Raw genomic sequence first — 21866 nt, forward strand, 5'->3', positions numbered from 1 at the left:
AAAATAGTTAGGACAAATTGAAAAACTGATTAGTGATTGCCAAATGCCCAGAATGGGGTTCATGAATCATAACACATTAGTATCTTTCATGAATTGCTCTCATTGAAATACAATGCTCCTCTCTGAAACAGTGATGCACAGTTTTCCTATATATTGTATGCTGTTGTAAAAATTAATTCTGATGAAAATATTAACAATGATAGTGTTGCATTCAACCAGGCACTGTAATAATTTTTATTTCAAGCATATTAAACGTGGTAATATTCACTCAACTAGTAATGCCAAAGCTGAAAAAAAGAAAAACTATTAAAAAAAAATCATATAGTATAAAAATAGGCTGTCTGCCATGCCATTCAAAACACTTGAGTATTCATTATCGCGCAAGAATTGAGAACCCTATTTGTTAGAGTATCCAACAGAAAAATGATCAGAGTTATTGGAGAGAGTGACGTAGAAATGAAAGTGACTGGTCCATAATTAACAAACCCTGCCGCCCATAATTGAAAGCAATAACTCAAGATCTTTCTGTCTTATCATTGCATCACAAATCACCTTCTATAATCTTGGGAGAGCTAATGGAAATGAATTGGGGATGTCATTTGTGATGCCATAAAACAGCACAGAGAGAGTGAATTATGGTTCTCAGCAACACTTTGCAGGAATATGATAATGACACATGATCCTAAAATAGATACAATATTATTGTTTTAAATGGGGAAAAAATATATTGTTTTATATGTAATGCACTGCACCAGTCATCTGTGTTGTAAGAAGCATGCTAAAGCACACTTCAATAATAATGGTTATACACAATATGTGGTATATAGGATGTATGCAATGGGCAGAAAGCACCTGAAATGCAATGTAGTGTGTAGATTGGCACAGTGACGTACAAACTATATAAAACCTCGGAAAAAATAACATGTATAAAATCCCATGTACAGATCAATCCCTAGTCCTCCAAATGTTGTTGGATATTCCCAGAATTCCACGTCTTCCTGACCACTCTTGTTTTTCTTTTCTTTTTTTTCTTTTTAGGAAGAGAAAGAAAAGTAGACCTAGGGACAAATACTACACTTAGTTAATCTCCAGAAATAGCCACCTGGTGCATAAACACTCAACATTAAATCTGGAGAAAAATTTGGTTTAATTTTAGATCGATTCATTATTTTTTAAATTTTTATTCATTAGACGTTTGGAAAATAATATTTCGGCAAACCGAATTTCTGTGTTGCCAAGAAAAGTATCCATTTATAAAGTTATCTGCTAAACTGTTGAAATGTCAAAATATACAAATGAAGACATGTTTACAAATTATAACTCCCTAATATGATATCCTGACATGGGATTGCCATATGGATACCAATTAACAAATAAGGGAGCCTGCTAATTTGGTATCCTTAAATATGGCAACCTCACATAAGGGTAGAAATTTAGGGAGTTATCTGCTAAATTGCAAAAATTGCAGTTAAAAAAAGAGCCTATTTCTAAATACCGATCTTTAAGCACATTTTTTTTTCATTTGTTTAGTAGATAGTTCCCTAAAATGCTATCTTAATGTGGGATTGACGCATGCATACCAATTAACAAATAAGGTAGCTATCTGCCAAATAGCCCCCTAGTTTGGTATCCTTAAATATGGCAATCCCACATTAGAAAACAAAATTAGGGAGCTTGCTACTAAACAACTAAAAGATCACAGCTAAGAGCCCTTTTCTTAATAGTGATCTTTTAGCTATTTCGTATAATTCCCTAATTTGGCATCCTATCAAAACAAAAGGATCCCAAAAATGTATTTTTAGTTTGTTTTTTATTAGTTCGTGTTTGGTTCAATTTGTTTTTGTTTTTTGATTCGGGATTTGCTTTGTCCGAAACCGATTAAATTGGCCAAACTAATCTTAAATCTATTCAGGACAAAACAAATTGTACATCCCTACTACATCCCTAATACACTTTATTAGGTTATATACAGCCATGGGCATCCCGGGGGGAGGGGTGGGACAAGGGGGGGCACTTGTCCCCCCCTGGATTTTTTAGCTTGTTCTGCTATTTTTCGTGTGAGATTGTGCATGGAGTGTATGGAGAGAGACAGGGATAGGAAACTACATCTTATCCCTGCTTCTCTCTAGTGACTGCATCCACAGGGGAGCAGCACATGCAACCAGCAACTCCCAGACTGCAGAGACAGCCTATACATCAGGGAAGTGAGGCATGGGGGGCAGCCTATAGATCAGGGAAGCGAGGCATTGGGCAGCCTATTGATCAGGGAAGTGAGGCATGGGGGGGCAGCCTATAGATCAGGGAAGTGAGGCATGTGGGGTGGAAGCCTATAGATCAGATAAGTGAGGCATGGGAGGGGCCGCCTATAGATTAGGGAAGTGAGGCATGGGGCGGCAGCCTACAGATCAGGGAAGTGAGGGATGGGGGGTGAGAGACAGCCTATAGATCAGGTAAGTGAGGGATGGGGAGGGGGAGAGAAAGCCTATAGATCAGGTAAGTGAGAGATGGGGGTGCAGCCTATAGATCAGGTAAGTGAGAGATGGGGGTGCAGCATATAGATCAGGTAAGTGAGAGATGGGGGTGCAGCATACAGATCAGGTAAATGAGAGATAGGGGGATCCACCTACAGATCAGGTAAGTTAGCGATGGGGGAGGCAGCCTATAGATCAGGTAAGTGAGGGATGGGGAGACAGCCTACAGGAAGGGTCAGCAAGGAGCAGGAAGGTAAAGTAAGAGAAGGAGCAGAAAGGAGAAGGAACAGAAATGAGCAGTAAAGGACATCAAGGAGCAGAAAGGGGAGGCAAGGAGCTGAAAGTGACAGCAAGGAGCACAAAAGGTAAAGTAGGAGAAGGAGCACAAAGGAACAGAAATGAGCAGGAATGGGCAGCAAGGAGCAGGAAGGGGAAGCAAGGAGGCAGAAGGGTCTGCAAGGAGCACGAAGGATCAGCAAGGAGCAGGAAGGGGCAGCAAGAAGCAGGAAGGGCCAACAAGGAGCTGGAAGGTAAAGCAGCGCAAAGGTAAAGTAGATGGTGCAGAAAGGGACATCAAGGAGCAGAAAGGGTCAGCAAGGAGCTGGAAGGGGCAGAAGGAGCACAAACGTAAAGTAGGAGAAGGAGCAGAAATTATCAGGAAGGGTCTGCAAGGAGCAGGAAGGGGCAGCAAGGAGCAGTAAGGGGCAACAAAGAGCAGGAAGGGTCTGCAAGGAGAAGGAAGGGTCTGCAAAGAGCAGAAAGAGACAGAAGGAGCACAAAGGTAAAGGAGCAGAAAGCATCAGAAGGAGTACTATTGTAAAGTAGGAGAAGGAGTATAAAGGATCTGCAAGGAGCAGGAAGTGTCAAGAAGCACAGAGTGCCGCTGGGTAGGGATGTCACTGATTGGCTAGAGCGGTCAGCTGGCACTCTAAGCCAATCAGTAGCTCCCCATTCATAAAAAAAAGTAAAACATTTTTATGAACCGGGAACTAGCGATTGGCTTAGATAGTAAACTGACCACTCTAGCCAATCTGCAGCACCCATGCCTGACGTCAATCTGCACTTCCTGACACTCCGTTTCAAAAGCAGAATACCACTGAGCGACCTGGAGATCTGGTGCTGGAGGTAGCCTTTGGGATTAAACCATTTGAGAGCGGTTTAACCCCTTAAAGGAAAGAGAGCACCCAGGGGCTTCCTGGCATCATAGCATTTTCATTTAGATGACGTTGTTATGGTGAGCAGAATGTTCCTTTAATTTGCAAACATGTATTCCTGACTTGACACCATAGTTGTGAAAACGCTATTCACCCTGGCTTTATGTGATAATTACTATGCCCCTTCCCTTTCATGACACTGTCAAAAAGGGACCAAACATGGATGTCATTACAATTGTAACCCCCCACCCCCCCACCCCCCTCCCCTGGAAAAAATCCTGCGGATGCCCTTATATACAGCAGCAATTTTCAAACACGACTTTACATCATTCGTCACTAACCTTGAATTGAGCCATTTTCTTCTCTTGCTATCTTATAAAAAAGAAAATACTTTGAAAATAAAGTTTCCACCAGAGATGCATTACACTTTCATGAGGAGGAATGTACAATATTAAGATAAATGCTTGAGAAATATGTATTTTGGAATGTGACAATCTATAGTTAGGAAACAAGGTTCGTGGATTACCAGACCTCCAAAGATATTCCAAAACTCTGATTAGTACTTGGGGGACAGTTGTTTGCTCCTTGTCTACAAATCAGTATTAGATATTTTTTGATCTCAGTCCAGTTGTTTTGCCTGTACATTGTCACAGGATGCTCAACTCTAGTCCCCACTTCTGGAATCTGTCAGCCCAAGTCACCAGATATCATTCTAATTGTATTTAATGCAGATCATCTGCACTGCCATAGAGCAAAACATCTGGTTATCAATTATTTGCATTGCGGAAAAAAATCAACATATACTCTGTTACAACTCACTACAGGATCATTTTAGCTGTCAGGAATCTGTCAGAATAATTAGGAAGTAACTAAAAAAATGAAATGTAAACTTTTGCTAAAATTGTATAAAATAGTGTAAAAACAATATTCCCTATAATGTATCTCATGTTCCTAGTCTCTAACATTATTTTCCCTTCAGTTGTCCTTTGTCAAAACCAGTGGCGGATCACAGAGGGGAGAAGGGAGGTGTGGGGGGCAATGGGGCAACGTGGCAGTGTGCATGTTTAGCTATGTGTCAGTGTGTATCTCCCTATCTCCCTATCTCCCGCACTTTTCACCCCGCCACAGCCCACCACCAGTGCACCTACCAAAATTTTATTCTGGATCCTCCCCTTGTCACAACCAACACTATCTCTGAAATGTTAATATGATGTGACAATTTTCTTAGCGCTTTATTTTAATGCTTCAAATACAATAGCAGCAGAATCTTGTATTCTTTTTGTAACATTTAAAGGGCCACTAAAGTCACCCAAACCACTTAATCTCATTGAGGTGGTCTAGGTGCAGTGGTCCTATAGATTTTACAAGTTTAGTAAAATTGACAATCTTTACATTAAAGGTTTAAGCATTTCTTCCTGACAGCCACTAGAGGTGCTTCCACCTCCGTAATCAAGTAGTACTTCTTAAAACAAATGCTGCTGATGGCAGGAATTCTGCGTTTTGCCACGCATGCATTCTTGTTTCCAAATCTCCAAATGTTTCAAAGCATTGGATTGGATGAAATCGCGGGTGAAGTGAAGTGTGGGGTAGCAGCAGAAGGAGTCTTAGCTCTAGAAATGAGGTAAGTAATATAGATTAATCTTACATTTTACAGCGGAAAGGGGGCGGGGGGGGGGGGGGAAACAATTACCACATCATTATGAGAGTACCCATAGTTTCAAAATAATGATTGCTTTTATATTATAATTAAATATTTAGTATTTATTTATATGCCATTAATAATGACGTTGTGACCACAATCCCACTGATCCAACACTTTCCAACACCATTTGTACTACTATCGGTTCAGTGAAAATGGCCTAGTTCCTAGTTCCTAGTCAGGCCCGGACTGGCCATTGGGCACACCGGGCAAATGCCCGGTGGGCCGCGGTGGCCATGGGCCGAGGCCGTCAGGGGAGGTTACGGAATCTCCCCTGCCGGTCTATGCAGGGCCGGCACTATCCGAGCGCCAGCCCCACTGTTTTCAATGACAGGCCGGTGAGGAGATCAAAGATCTCCCTCACCGGCCCACTTGCAAAGACATGCGGCTGGGGAGCGAGAGGAGGACCCGGAGGAGCTCTATCTTGCAGCTCCGCCGGGTTCCTCTTGCGAGATCCGGAGCGTTGCCATGGCAACGCCCCCGATCTCGCGAGAGTGAGCTCTAGCCCGCAGACTAGAGTTCACTCACCACTAGGACCTCCAGGGATGGTGTGCGAGTGCCGGTCCACCCCCCTTCCAAGCTAAAGGTAAGAAGGGAGGGGAGGATATAATGCCTGCTTAGTTTTTTTTTTTTTTTGTACCCCCACCCAAACACACAATCCCATCTAACATTCACCCACAGCACCCTCACACACAGCACTCTCACACACATCACACACAGCACCCTCACACACAGCACCCTCACACACATCACACACAGCACTCTCACACACATCACACACAGCACCCTCACAAAAATCACACACATCACTCTCACACAAATCACACATAGCACTCTCACACACATCACACACAGCACTCTCATACACATCACCTACAGCACTCTCACACACAGCACTCTCACACTTCACACACAGCACCCTCACACACAGCACTCTCACACACAGCACCCTCACACACAGCACCCACACACACAAATCCCAGACAGCACCCTCACACAAATCACACACATCACTCTCACACAAATCACACACAGCACTCTCACACACATCACACACAGCACTATCACACACAGCACTATCACACACAGCACCCTCACACACAGCGCCCTCACACACAGCACCCTCACACACAGCACTCTCACACACTTCACACACAGCACCCTCACACACAGCACTCTCACACACCTCACACACAGCACCCTCACACACAGCACCCTCACACACAGCACCCTCACACACAGCACCCACACACACAAATCACACCCATCACTCACACATACAAATCACACACAACACCCTCACACAAATCACACACACATCACCCTCACACACATCATAAACAGCACCCTCACACACACATCACACACAGCACCTACACACAGCACCCTCGCACACAGCACCCTCACACACCGCACCCCTCGAACACAGCATCCATCACACACACATACCGCACCCTTCACATACACACTACACCTTTCACAGACACCCACTGCACCCCTCACACATACACACAGAACATCAAATCACTGCACCAAACACACACAATACTTACAAACATATTTATATATATATAAATATATATACACACACTACAGCACCCCTCACACACACTGAACCCCTCACACACATACTGCACCCCTAAACACATTACATTCCAGACACACACTAGATCCCTTACCCAACTCTGGATCATATACACACACTAGATCACCATATACACTCTGAATCCGTTATATACACACACTCACTAGATCTCCTACACATTCTGGGTCCTTTAAACACACACTAGACTCCTGCATACACACACACACACTGCACCACCTACACACACACTACATTCCTAACATACACACTCTGGATCCCCTATACACACACTAGATTCCTTGAAAACAAACACATACTACACCCCAAAACACACACTCTCTACAACCCCTACAAACACTACATCACCTATATATACACACACACACAAAATGCCCATGCCGAATTTTTCTCCCAGTCCGGCCCTGTTCCTAGTTCTTCCATAATTTCAAAAGTAGCCACCAAAAAGTCTATGCATCTGTGCACGACAACAACAAACATCACATACACATCCCGTGACTTGAGTGCAAGCAACATTAACGAACAGCTCCTCAATAATCAGTCACACAAGTTATAGGATAAATATGTTCTGTATCTACAATATGACTTAGTTATTGATAACATAAAAACTAGACATGTCCACAATACTTGAAATGTTTGTTTCAAAGTGCACACAGAGGAAGCACACACATTGCAATATCCATAGGGAATTTAGTAGGTTGATGACACACCTGTCACCTATAAGCCTTATCAATGCACTTGGCTGCCTGTTTCCTCAACCTGTAATTTAATGAAAAACCCACTGAAAATGTCTTTATGTTTTCTTGATATTGAAATCTGTCTGTAAAACACAAGATTATGATACTAGTGCCAAAATCGCTCACTTATACTGCAATAACATTTTGATAGCATAACCTGCAGATAAATGATATCTGATGTTTGTACTGTGATCGTCCTGATAACTGTAACATGATACAGACTACAAGTCAGAAAACGTTATCGATCCGTTATCAATTGATTGCAATAAAGGCCAGGATGTCAAATTGTCGATCAATAATTTAAAAAAATTGTGATGTGCTCTGGAAATGAGCGCCAGATAAGAAATGTTTAAAAACCACATTACTACATGTGATGCAACTTTTCCTGCAAATGTTTACAAGTAGGAAATGCCTTTCCCTTTAGAATTAGACAAGATTATAAAAGCTTCAGAGACAGAAAAGGAATGCAATTTTTGTGCAAAAATACATAAAAACTAAGAACACCACTCATAATCTGTATGTTGTGCCTGGTTTTATGTGAATCATAATATATATATTCATACTGTATACCCAAGAACAGATTACATTCTTATGGTAGAATAGCCGTGTGAAAAAGAGTTAAAAATAACTAATAATAACAACAATCATTAAAATAACAGTAATTGTATCACTGACGATTCTAATGCTAATTTGCTAATCTGTATAAAGCAGTGGTTCCCAATTAGTTTTTCCAATGGAATCCATTGACATAGTGTACCAACATCATGAAGCCCCCTATTTTTTTTTCTCCATAGCTTAAACCTTTTAATGAGCAGAGTGTAATGTTTTCTTTTTGTTTTTTTGTTTTTTAAATCAAATGATAAAAACATAGAAACATGTTGACTGTGTCGGCAGATAAGAACTATTCGGCCCATCTATTCTGCCAATTTTCTAAATACATTCATTGGTCCCTGGCCTTATCTTATATCTAGAATAGCCTTATGTCTATCCCACACATGTTTAAACTCCCTTACTATGTTAACCGCTACCACTTTAGCTGGAAGTCTATTCCCTGCATCCACTACCCTCTCAGTAAATATACTACCTGATATTATTTTTATATATATTTATATATATATATATATATATATATATATATATATATATATATATATGTTAAAAGGCCTGAACTTGTGGAGGCCTGAATTTGTGGGAGGAGTAAGTCCCCTACTTAAACTCCCAGCCCCTACTCACCTCTGCCTTTCAGCTGATTGTTTTGTCCCCATAGCAACCAGCACTTCCTGTCCAGCTTCCCTCCAGAATTTTTTCCTGTTTCCAGCAGTCAGACGTCCTTACCAGTCCTCTGTCCGTTTGAGGCCTCCCACTCGGTTCCCGGTCAAGGTACCCGGTTTCCGGTCACGAGACCGGCACGTTCACGTAAGTTAGGCGTAGGAAATAGCGCCCCCGCCATTTCCCGCCGTTCGGGCCTAAAAACGTAGGGGTAGGCTCCTTCTATCATATTCGTACAAATACACGCTTTTTTAACCGATTTCAGTGTTCACGCCAAAACAGACGAACGCTCGGCACTTTATCACGGCTTTTACATATTCGTACGGAAACTACCTAATCTATTATTATTTATATACACAGTAATATTATTACGGGCATTCTCTTATTTCCGTTTGGTCACCCAGGACCAATCTATTTCGTACGATTAAAACACAAACACCTTGCTCTAAATCCATATTCGGCTAGTTCTTATTCAAATAGGCTACAGTATGCACTAAGTTCTATTTCACGAATTCTACTTTTCTTTACGTATATTCCCTGTTCGGTCATATTGCTACTGATACCTTTTTTTGTCAGTTTGGGGATATAATTAGCTTGTTTAAAAATCTGCCTTGTGATTTTCTTTCTATGTTAACCAGTTAATTTGTTTTACTACTTTTTAAAATATCCACGTCTATCATAAACGTACGGTTTCTATACACTGTGGCAGGATGGCCAGGCTCTTCACAAACTTCAAATGCAACAGTCAGGATAAAATAGTACTGCAGTTTATTGTCACTTTCCACAATATATACAAGGTTGTGCTCTCCCACAAAATAAAACAAAAAGAAAATAAATCCTACTCCAACTTGGAGACTTACTAAACAGTATTACTAACTATCCAACTGGCCAGCTAATCTAGTTCCCAGTTTTAAACAAAATGAAATACAGCACTTTAAGCAGGTTTCACACAGTACCTTTGTCTCAGGCTTAACTGCCTCCTCTCTCCCAGCTGTTAGATTCTCTGTCTTCAGAGGCTAACCTTTTAAAACCCTAGTGCTGGTTAATTACATTCACCTGGTATATAACATTCAAGGGGTGACTCCCACCAATTAACCCCATCATGCTGGGAATAGAGAGCACTCCAATCTATTACTAACATAGAAAGCCTCTCTGACCTTGCCACAACACATATTTACCTATTAAACACTTCATTTTGTCACATATACTAATAAATACTGTTTATAAACACAATATCCGGCACATAAACGTCTGTACTATTCATTTTCCATATAATCACGCTGTCACATATTTTTGGCTTTACAGACTGCATCGGTTTATCGCTTTTTCTGCGCTAAAGTTGTTTATTTCAAGGTCTTTTATTACAGGAACAGGTATTGTATTTTATCACTTTGCATTATAAAGCCATAGGCCTAAAATGTTTACATATTGGGTTTTATTACTTACCTCCCCACACCTGTCGTTAACTATGGAATTTTTCTTCGGTTAACCCTTAGCTCCAGTATTATTCTAGGCTTCCCCCGGTTCTACACAGTTAAACCGTTTCGCATAACGTAATTTCTTTATGTCAAACCAAGGTATAGTTCACAACTCGTTTGTTACTACACCTCATATAAAACCTATCACGGTCTCAAGTTCATTACTACTTTTCCACAGGCTTACGCCCACGGTACGTTAATTCTTTACTATTATTTCTACTCAGACATACAGCCATCAGGCTCCGGTAAACACCAAAACCTGACCCGGTACTCAGCCATACCTTCAGGTACTTACGTCTATACCCAAATACGTCCAATCGTCACCCCAAGGCCTCATCCAGCCTTCTCACAAATATCTATTTCAGCCCAGTCACACACTTAAACCTTCCAGATCCCTCAATGCAGGATCTCACGTTGCGCCCCTAACAAACAACCTACTCCCAATTCAAATCATACGCCACCACGATACGCATAAATACGTCAACATCTGTCTTAAAGCCTCAGGACTCTTCCTCAAGGACAGCATAAGACGAGACTTACCACACTTATTACCACCAGAAGGTTCCAGATACCATTCGCAAGAAGTCAAGGTTAGTATCTACACAACATTCCAGTCCTCTCACCTTATCCTTAAATATACAATCGAACTGGCTACAGGGTCTAGGCTAATGCCTTAGCGCACCCTATCAGAAAACCCGTCCCAGCGAGGCCTTCCATCCCCCCCCCACCTCAACACGGAGGTACGGCCCCACGCCCAAATCATAGTTACAAGCCTCGCATGCCCTACTACAGGGCGCTAGTCAGGGCCTCACCTGTCACGGCCACACGTTTTGATTTCTCTCTACTGTCACCGAGAGGCCAACATCCCGCCACCACGTCTGTGGCAACTACGTCATAAGCCAAATCATAGGTAGAGCCTCTCACCGCCACTTGGCATTAGCAGGGCCTCACCTATCCAAACATTCAACAGTTAAGTTTTTCGCTTCGGCATCTAGCATTACAGTCCAGTTCTTCCATATACACCACCCCACATACCCCGCCTACTTACCTTACGCCCCTTCTAATATATCTTTCACATAATCATTCCTTTTAGAATGTCCCAAGAACCTATTCCAACCAAAGAATTGACAGAAGAAACTCCATTCAGGCCTACCAGACCCGGGTCTCCAGGCGAATCACTCACTCTTTCAACCCCCACGTCCTTGAGAGCATGGACTATTCCCAAAATTACGGCCGAGCTTAGGCTCAGGGGAATCCCCTTTCCGGCCACAGCTAGGAAGGCTGAACTTTATAGGCTACTTACTCACCAAGCCCCCGAGCCCAGGCCAGGGACTAGCTCTCAAGGACAACCACCAAGCAACAGCACGGCCACCCAGGATACCCTGGCAGAGATCTTGGCCAATCTACAGACCCTCAATAGCAGGCTATCTAAGGTGGAAAGCGCCATCTCCTCCCCAGGTACTACCACGGTAGTCCCAGTCGCTTTCAAGGCTGTACCTACTATACCAACATGCCCTCCTATACTCCCCCCTCCAGCACCGGGCACAGCCATTACACCATTTGAGTCACCAGCACACTCCGTCCCTGACTCTATCAGGAAAGATATCCTAGACGGGAAGGATGTGTGTCTGGTGTCCTTGCTCATAGCCTCACAGGATGTACTTGAGAACAAGGCATTCAATTACGGTGATATCTCTGTGGTGCTCAAGACAAGGAATCCCAGGCTTAATCATCTGGTGGGTTATCTCACCACAGGGTTCACTAAAGGGTTTCTCACGGGTATTGTAGCCATTCCCCCAGGTACAATAGAATGCCCTAATCTCCAGTCAGCACGTTTAGACCCAGTCTCCATAGACACTCTCATTGCCTCTGAAATCACCAACGGTTTCATGATCGGCCCCTTCACCTCTTCACCATTCTCCTCCTGGCGCACTAACCCCATTGGTATTGCTATTCACAAATATTCCCCCCCAAAAAACGTCTAATTATTGATTTATCGGCACCGCACTCCTCTTTTGTTCCAAGCATAAACGCACTCATTCCAGCAGACGAATTCTCACTTCAGTACGTAACCATCGACGACGCCATACAGTCCATCATATCATCTGGTAATCGACCCTGGCTTAGCAAAACTGACATCACAAACGCGTTTAAATTACTACCCATGCACCCCTCACTCTGGCACTTACACGGTGTTAAATGGCGAGGGAAATATTACTTCTCTACACGACTCACTTTCGGTTCTCGAAGCAGCCCCAAACTGTTCGACATTTTCGCAGAGTCACTATGCTGGCTGCTTCTGAACGTCACCAGGTGTCACTCCGTTATCCACTACCTCGACGACTTTTTACTAATAGAGCCAGGGTCACCTTCACCCACAGCAATCAGAAGCACTACTGCACTATTTTCCACACTTGGAGTCCCTTTGTCCACAGCCAAAACTATAGGCCCCACAACTAAATTGACCTTTCTGGGGATAGAACTGGACTCTGTTAACCTCAGAGCTAGCCTCCCCCACGACAAACTGTCACGTTTGAGAGGGGAGATGACTTGTTCCTGCGGAATGATGTTTGCACTAGAAAATAACTTCAGTCCCTTCTCGGATCCCTGAACTTTGCGATGCGCATCATTCCGCAGGGAAGGTCTTTCATATCCAGACTCCTTTGCCTGCTGCACGGAGTTCCGGACTCTGGCACAGTTTCTTTGGACCCCCACGCCAAGGCTGACTTAGCTATGTGGGGGAAGTTTTTGAAGGACTGAAATGGAATCTCCATGTTTATTCCCCCTCTCTCCACCTCTTCACCCATCATCCACACAGACGCAGCAGCCAATACCGGTTTTGCAGCCATTTTTGGGAACCACTGGTTCAGGGGCCATTGGCCCACTGATTCGGATGCCTTGCCAGGATTCAGAGAGACCTCAGCACTATTTGAAATTTATCCCATTGTGGCGGCCGCACACACCTGGGGTCATCTCTGGTCTGGCAAGGCAGTCAAATGCTACTCTGATAACTCGGCAGCTTGCGAAATCGTGAACAAAGGGCGATCATCTTCCCTGACCATCATGCGGCTGATTCGCAAGCTGACCTGGTTGGCAGCATCCGGCCAGTTTCACTTAGTTTGTTTTCACATCCCGGGTATTCACAACACGGCCGCTGACGCTCTCTCGTTCTCAATTTCAGGCATTTTCTCAGGCACTCCCAACGGCTCACCTACAACCATCCAGGACACCACGGTTCCACGATCTAATTCTGGATTAAGCACACTCTTGAACCACGCTAGAGCACTCACTCACCAAGCATTATCACCAAACACGGCTATCACTTACAATAGGGCTCTTAATATATTTAATAAATTCACAGCAGAGTTCGGTTTACAAAGTGACTTCTCTATTCAAACCATGGTGGCTTTTGCCTCTTTTTTCCACCTACACCTTAAACTATCTCACAACACCATTAAACTATATTTCAGGGGGGTCCAGCACCACAGCCTCACCTTTTTTTCCTAACAACACACCTTTCCTGTCTTCATACCCCGTCAAAAAGGTTTTGAAAGGAATATCAAAGGTTTCACCTCCACTCTCTACCATTAGATTACCTATAGATGGGCCTATCTTCAGGTCACTTAGCAATCTCCTTGACACAGCCCCATTCGACATCGGCACAAATACGGTGATCAAATCTGCTTTATATCTCGCTTTCTACGGTTTTCTCAGACCTAGAGAGTTCACCGTAATTTGTCAAGGAGATACGAAGCTAAGACTTAAAATATCACACCTAACTAAAATAGAGGATCACTACCAACTTTCGATCCCTACAACTAAAACCAACCGGTCACTACACCCTACTATAATTCCTCTCTTCCCTACTGATAATGCCTGGTGTCCGGTAAAAGTACTAGACCACCTACGGTCAACTCTGCACGGTCACCTACTGGACTCTCCGCTCTTAACACTACAAGGGCACCCGTTAACCACAGCAAAATTGATGGTTCATATCAGAATTCTGTTATCTAAGCTCGGACACAACCCGATTGCATTCTCTAGGCACTCCTTCCGTATAGGAGCAGCCTCTAGCACTAACACACCGGTCCATATCATCAAGAGACTGGGGCGGTGGAAATCCTCCATATATACTGCATATATTCCACAGCCGGAGAAAGAGCTTCGCCAAGCTTTCAGCAACTTGGTTTTGTAAAAAATGCAATAAAGTGTGTATTTCTCGAATTTATCTTTTTGCCCTCTTTTATTTACAGGCCCACTCGTATGTTGGTTTCGGCACACCACAACCAACTTTGCTCACAGTTACTATCCATTACGTATTTAAATTCCGAGCACAAGTTAAAAGGCCTGAACTTGTGGAGGCCTGAATTTGTGGGAGGAGTAAGTCCCCTACTTAAACTCCCAGCCCCTACTCACCTCTGCCTTTCAGCTGATTGTTCCCACCCACCTACACCCTGTTATAATTACATTCTCCTTGGTGGGCCCTCTTTTATTTACAGGCCCACTCGTATGTTGGTTTCGGCACACCACAACCAACTTTGCTCACAGTTACTATCCATTACGTATTTAAATTCCGAGCACAAATATATATATATATATATAATTTTTAAACCTTGAAGTTTACGGGGAAAAAAACAACTCAAGTAAATTAGTTAAAAAGTGTGATATATACATATTTTCAGCAGCACACTTTTAAACAGAGCAGTTTTAATCTAAAAGAAAAACAAATATCCACTGATAGACACTAGAGGAGGACTTAACCCTGCAAGGTAATTATTTCAGTTTATAAAAACTGCAATAATTACACTTGCAGGGTTAAGGGTGATGGGAGTTGGCACCCAGACCACTTCAATGGGCTGAAGTGGTCTGTGTGCCTAGTGTCCATTTAAGTGAATAGCATCTATGTTGCCCTCTAGTGCTGTTCAATGTGAAAAGGTAGCAAAAACCTAGCAATTAACTGGCAATTAATGTGTCCAGAAACCATAGAGTTGGTAGCAGTATGTAAGTTAGTATTCTGTAACCCACACACATATTCTTGTTCCTCCAATATTTTTATTCACTATATAATGAGTGGTGAAAAGTGTTTTGAAAACAAAGTACCATACTCAGTTCCATGCATTTTATACCCAGCAGGGCTATTTTTACATCAAATTTAAAGTGGTTTAACAGATCAATGCTTTGGTAGTTGACTTCTGTATATATAAAGTTATTTGAATCATGCTGACAAAAATGACACTTGTGAAAATAGAAAACAGTTTTAGCTTAAGGTTCAAATTTTAATCAATACTATATTTTAAATATTAATTGCCTATAGTTATATATGCTAAAGTAACGGATATTAAAGGTCTTCACAGGAAAGCAAATTATTATATTCAAGATTAAATGGTGATCAGCATACCTTATTATTGTCCTAATTACATATTGTTTGTCAATCTTTTACAGCAATTATTTAAAAAAAAACACTGCATAAATGTTACAGAACAACTTTATTTTTCTAAAACTACCAGAGCCAAGAAAAAGATATGTTAACTTTGATTTGAAACCACTCAGATACTGAAATGGTTAATCCTATTCATATTTAGTAGTTCTTCATTTGATGTTATCTGTGAATTTGAGCTGATCCAGGCAGTACTTCAGGAATGTAACTAGTTAGATGTGTGCCATATAGATAACTTCCACTTTCTAATTGTATATTATTGAATAACATGATTCTATCTACCGCCTTTTCCTTAACAGTTGCTAGCCGATGATGTCCTTTTCTTCTTTGCAAAGGAAAACTGCTTCCTGGGGTGAATTAACCAGCGACCCATGATGACAGACAGATATACACAGGAATCACTTAGAAAAACAGAAGCAGAATATATATAAACGGCTCCTTTAAATATATTGTCAAAACTGCACAATTAAAAATAAAATGAGAACTGACGCAAGCGTAATTGAAGAAAATTAATGTTTAAATCACATGCATTGTTATGAATGTGTTTTAACCTTTTCACTACTGAAGATATATTGGTATACTCTGGCGTAAGCTCATAGTGATAGACTTGTTTGCTAAATGTTACAACCCAGTTACAGCTAATCCGGGTATCCTAGATGTTTGCAAAAAACATTTCCCGTAATAAAAAACAGACAACCTTAGAGTTGTACTATCTGGCTGGGGAAACGTCTAGGGTAGGGGTGCCAAAAAGGTAAATACCCAGATGCTGTAGGAATACAACTCCCATGATGCTATGCATGCTATTAGAATGCCTCTAGAATGACAAAGCATCATGTAAGATGTCATTTTGAAACATCTGGAGATGTATCTTTTGGGCACCTCTGATCTAGGCTTAGAAGGTTAGCACTCAATTCATTTTCAACACCCATAGTTACTAAGGAATGTGTTTCAATAATACAGCTTGGTCAATAGGGCCCAATCTCAAAGAGCATTTCTTTTCTCAAGAAGTTTCTGAAAAGCTTAAGGCTTAGCATGTAACATAGGTGCCCTCTAATGGACATATCAAGGAAATGCACTAAGACCATTTCTAAATCCACGCAAATCATTCTGCTTAGTAATCCTTAGTTTATAAAGATTAAAAGGACATATGCAATCAGCAGGGATAATATTAGCACAACATTTTCCTGTTCTACAAACTTTGCATAATTCTCTTTTAAATCCATACAGAACAAATGAATTCCACGTTGAAAAGACACTAGACTTTTATTATTGTGGTAAACAGTAGGGAGTGTGACAACACAGAACAGGTATTATTTTAATTATAAAATCCCTAATGACCTGTATAACATATTTAGCCAATATTAAGACTATTTTCTTAATTTGTTTATGTGATGTTATAGTCTATAATAAAAAGTATAACATAGAGCCTCATACAATTGATTATGGGGTTTACCATGTTTATGTGCTACATAAAACCATAAATACATGCTATAACTTGGTTATGTAGAATAAAAATATCTTGAGTGTGTGTGAAGAACAGTCTCAAAATTGTTGGTATACACCTTCTACGCATTAAACAACCCACCTTAACCCCTCAAGGACACATGACATGTGGGGCATGTCATGATTCCCTTTTATTCCAGAGGTTTGGTCCTTGAGGGGTTAAACCAAAGGAAACCTTATTCACATTCCCTTCTAGCTCTGGTTAGTATTGTGCACATAAAGACAATGCATCCAGGGCACTATTCTGTTCCTATACATCACTAAATGGTGATCCCCTCAAATACTACAACAGCTTTTGGAGGTCAAACTTCATAGCTTCTTTCAAGCACCCAGGGAGAATAGAAGAAGAATTGAAGAGCTATGCATCCTCCTCATAACAACACTGACACCAATCAATACTGCGCGTCATTCTCACGCTGAACTTTCATACCTATGTAATTTTATAGGGTTCAGATGATGCATTCGATAAATGATGCAAGGTCCAGCATAATTCCTGTGACCATGAACGTACACATTTAGAGGCCCACAGCTATGACACAAAGGTATATGAGCTTACATGCTAGCTTACATGCTAGAGGGAGTGGGGTAAAGTGACACAAAAGGTATTAGGGAAGTAGATTGGTAGAATAGTATTCAATGAAGACTTAGTGTGGGATTTTGGAGCCATTAACAGTTTCATTGATACGCTTTTGTGAAAAAGTGAATTTTTAATGATTTTTTGAAGGAGTGGAGACTAGGTGAGCATCTAACGGAATAGGGAAGGGAGTTCCACAGGAACAGTGTAGCCCTATAGAAGTCTTGAAGGCGAGCATCAGAGGTGGGAGTACGGACAGAGGATAGATGCAGGTCTTCGGCAGAGAGTAGGGGCCTAGTCGGGACATACTTGTGTATTAGGGAGGATAGATAGGTGGGAGAAGCATTATGTAGAGATTTGAAAGCAAGAAAAATTATTTTATATTGAGTCCTATATCTTACAGGAAGCCAATGCACGGACTGACAGAGGGGTGAGGCATGGGAGGTGCGGGCGGACAGAAAGACGAGCCTCAACACCACATTTATTTTAGACTGCAGTGGGGAAATGTAAGACCACTGAGAAGTGGATTGCAGTAGTCAATGGGAGAGAGAAAAGTGGCATGGACCAGAACCTTAGCCGCATCTGGCGTTAAGTAGGGGCAGATGTACGCAATGTTTTTAAGATGGAAGCGGATCGACTGGACATGAGGGGTGAAGGAGAGGTCAGAGTTAAAGAGAACACCTATGCAGCGAGCCTGTGTAGTGGAGCTGATGGTAGCACCATTAACGTGGAGGGAGACAGAAATGGGGGTAGCAACACTTGAGGGAGGAAAGACCTGAAGTTCTGTTTTGGACAAGTTGAGCTTAAGGAAGTGGGTCCGAGATTACGGAGGAGGAGAAGAAGCTGTTTATGATCAACAGTATCAAAAGCAGCAGAAAGGTCAAGGAGAATTAGGATAGAGTAGTGACCATGAGATTTTGCAGCAAGTAGATAATTTGATACTTTGGTCAGAGCCGTTTCCATGGAGTGCTGAGCGCAGAAACCAGACTGAAGTGGGTTGAGCCGAGAATTGGACTTGAGGAAGTCTGTAAGTGTATACCTCCGTCCATCATTTGTCCATTGATCTTTTGTGGTTCCAATAGCACGTTTGTACTATGTTGTGTTCCTCTGGTAGTTGACTTGGCTTTCCTTTACTATTCTGTTATCTGTCTCTCCTTGAACTGGCATTGTCGCTCACTTACCTGATTTTTGACTGCATCTGACTCCAACTAGTCTTTGACCTCTCTTAAACCATTTTCTCATTTGTTTATATGTTAAGCCCTGCCACTCTAAGGAAATGTTAATACATAACTGTGTGCCTTCGCCTGTCTGGTGGGTTCATACTCTCTGTGTTGGGGTTTATACTGTAACATGGAGGCCCTTCAGGATTTATTAGAAGAATAAAAGGCCATCCTGTAATTGCCTGTATTGTATAGATGCTTAGTGTAATTGTACATACAGTATGTGGTCAGCTTATATATTCTGGTGGTATTAGTGGTATTTTTAAGAATATCAGCTTGCAGAAATGAAGTGACTTAATAAACATAAAAGCATTGTATTTATGTGTTCTTGTTTTGTTTTTTCACTTGCATCTTTAGGAAGGTCGATTCCCAAAAATGGCATCATATTTCTTACAATCATGCAGAAAATACTTTTTTATTTATTTGTCAATGTCACACCTACTGCATGTGACAAAAATGCATTTCTTCCTCTGAGTTAATATTTAAAACCCTGCCTGAAATATTATGTGACAATGATTACTGTTTAATCTAGTGGTTTCCAAACATTTTAGGTTCAAGGCGCCCTTAATAATTCAGAATTTTTCCAAGGCACCCCAAGTCAAAATTTCCATGTTGTATATCTGTACAGCGCTGATGCATTTACAATGTACAGTGTTGGTGTTTGAAGGGATGCTAGTATACATGTATTGTGTTTTAATACAGGGGTGTGTTTGTATGTGATGTTTGCGTTTGATTGCAGGGGTGTGTCTGAATGTAATGTTCACTTTTAAATGTGGATGTACATTTGTGTGAAGTATTTGTGTTTGAGTGAAGGGGAGTGCTTGTATATCTTTCTTTGTTTGAATGCAGGGGTGTTTGCATGTAATATTTGTGTTAAATTTCAGGAGTGTGCTTGTATGTTGTGCTGGTGTTTGACTGCTTGGAAGTATGATACATGCATACTTACACAGCTATTCATGAACATTAACGCACAGATGCATATAAATACACCGACACATAAACACAAATTCATATAGACACCGGCACATACACACATATAAATACACACCGACACATACACACACATAGATACACACTGACATATACACACATGCACCCTGACACAAAGATGAACATGCACAGATATGTGCGCGCACACAGACACAGAAGCACACTGACATATATATATATATACAAATACAGATGCACACCCTGACACACACACACACTCATACACATACAAACACTCACACTCATACACAAACAAACACTCACACACATATTCATACAACACTCATGCTCACACACATATAAACACTCATACTCACACACATACACACACTCATACTCATACACTCAAACTCATACACACACTCACACACACTCATACACTCACACACACTCATACACTCACACACACTCATACACACACTCACACACATACAAGCGATTTTTTGTTATATCTCCAGCCACCCTCCTGTTCCCTCTAGCTTACCTTATGTGCCAGGAGGGTGGCTTGGAGTCCTGCTGCTAGCGTGGGAGTGAGGGGTCTGGAACTCTTCATGCTCCTCTCCCCTCACGCTTTGGCTGCCTCCTCTCCCTCCCTCGCTGACTCCCTGCAGGATGCTGGGAGGAAGTGATAGGCTGTCACTTGCTCCCACCCGGCCGACATTACAGGAGCCCGGTCGCGGTCTTAAAAAAAGCGGCACTCGACCGGGTCCCTGTTGAGCAGTAATGTTTCCCCGTTGCTATAATCATAGCATTGGGAAACATTCCGCGGCACCCCTGTGTGCATGTCACACAATTTGGGAACCACTGGTTTAACCCCTTAAACCTTTTTTCCCACCAGCATTTCTGTAATTTATGGCGGTATAAATAAAAAAAAAATTGTTAGTTTGCATCATTTAAAATTTTTGGTATTCCTGATATTATATATATTATATATAATTCATATTTATATACTATCTCTTCATCTAATGTTTCAAATACATTTTGTGGTATTTTTTTTTAAAAGGAAGAACATTTTGATCGGCCAATTATGTCGTTTTCATAGAGATCATCACAAACAATTTATTTAAACTTTACTTATAAATAAATAGTTTTTGTTTCAAGAATTCAGAACATTCTCATGATGAAAGCGAAATCTAAGCAACATTTGGAAAAGGATTCGTATATCAAACTATGATCAAGAAAAGCATTTGATATCAACTATGGAGCTATGTGTTGTTTGGCAGCCGAGATTCTATGAAGGTCTGCAAAGGATGGTGTTACCAAGAGTGAAATTGGGGTTTAAACAAACAATCCAGGCAATTTATATCTAAACTAGCACACATATTATTGTTATTATCTGCATTTATATAGCATTAATGTATTCCACAGCGCTTTACAATATTATAAAGGGGGAAATTTAACGATAAATGAGGCAATTACAAAATATTACAGGAACGAAAGGTTGATGAGGAACCTGCTCGAAAGAGCTTACAATCTAGAAAAGGTCCGCTATCAAAACACATTATGGAAGCCAGAGAGGGGTATAGCAACCAAGCAACAAAGTGGGAAAGTAGCAGAACTGGAAGGTGAGAATGAAGTGTGGTCCTTTCAGAGAGTGTAAGAGACAGGTTTGTGAAATAGAAGTTACTCAAAGAGGCAATAAGATTTTCTGAAAAAATGGGTTTTGAGGGACTTCTTAAATGATTGAAGACTAAGAGATAGTCTGATGGGTTAGGCAGGCTATTCCAAAGG

This window comes from Pelobates fuscus, chromosome 3 (assembly GCF_036172605.1).
Source record: "Pelobates fuscus isolate aPelFus1 chromosome 3, aPelFus1.pri, whole genome shotgun sequence".
NCBI lineage: Eukaryota > Metazoa > Chordata > Amphibia > Anura > Pelobatidae > Pelobates > Pelobates fuscus.